The sequence below is a fragment of the Corvus brachyrhynchos genome, unplaced genomic scaffold (genome assembly GCF_000691975.1).
Source record: "Corvus brachyrhynchos isolate BGI_N302 unplaced genomic scaffold, ASM69197v1 scaffold881, whole genome shotgun sequence".
In the NCBI taxonomy this organism is placed as follows: domain Eukaryota; kingdom Metazoa; phylum Chordata; class Aves; order Passeriformes; family Corvidae; genus Corvus; species Corvus brachyrhynchos.
In genome coordinates, this window is record NW_008236001.1 from 55893 (window position 1) to 56732 (window position 840).

Here is an 840-nt window from a genome sequence, read left to right on the forward strand (position 1 = left end):
GCAGCCTGTTTCCCTGATGTACAGACTCGCTCCTTCCTCCCCTACCCCACCCCCCGCACTCTGCAGGGCTGCTCTGAGTGAAATCAGTACACCCAGCAACGCAGGACTGTCAGTGACTTCCTATTTTATCCAATTAGGAGGAATAAGGCCATCAAATCAAAGGGAGGGAGCGGACAGGAGTTGTGCACCCACCAGCTCCCTCTCTCCAGGCAAACCGTGGCCAGAGGCGGCGGCGGCCATCGATGGCAAAGTCCTCCGGCAAGGACCGGGTGTCGGTGGGAGCTCTTTGGGTTGGACTGGGCTCGCTCAGTCTGATATTCGATCTCTCCCAAGGGGAAGACCTCTTTCCAGAAGCAGTTTTTCCCTGCCTGACACCTAGAGACAGATTTTCTTTCCAAGCTCCTGAGTAAGTTTTATTTCCTAGGAGTAGGGCTGGAATGCATCTTAGATCAAGCAGAGGGAATAAAACACCCTAAGCCATTCCCACCTCTGGCAAATTTTCATTCAAGTTATTGCAAAGAGGTTTGCTTTTTTTTTTAGTTCCATTTTCCAACCTCCTTTCCAAACCCTTTTCCAAACCCAAAAACCTCAGACTTCACACTAAAGTCAATTCCTGAATATAGTTTTCAAGAGCTCACAGGTTGCTAGAATATATCCTCACTCACCTTAGACTAAAAAAAACAAAAAGAAAAGAATTAAAGTATTTTATTATTATTTATTAAAGGCTTACACTTTGTTTTTAAATTTGGCTGTCATTTCTCACCTTTACTAATACCCAGCACTACCGTTTCCACCAGCGCAGTATAATACAGGGGTAAATCAACAGTCTGGTTAACATAA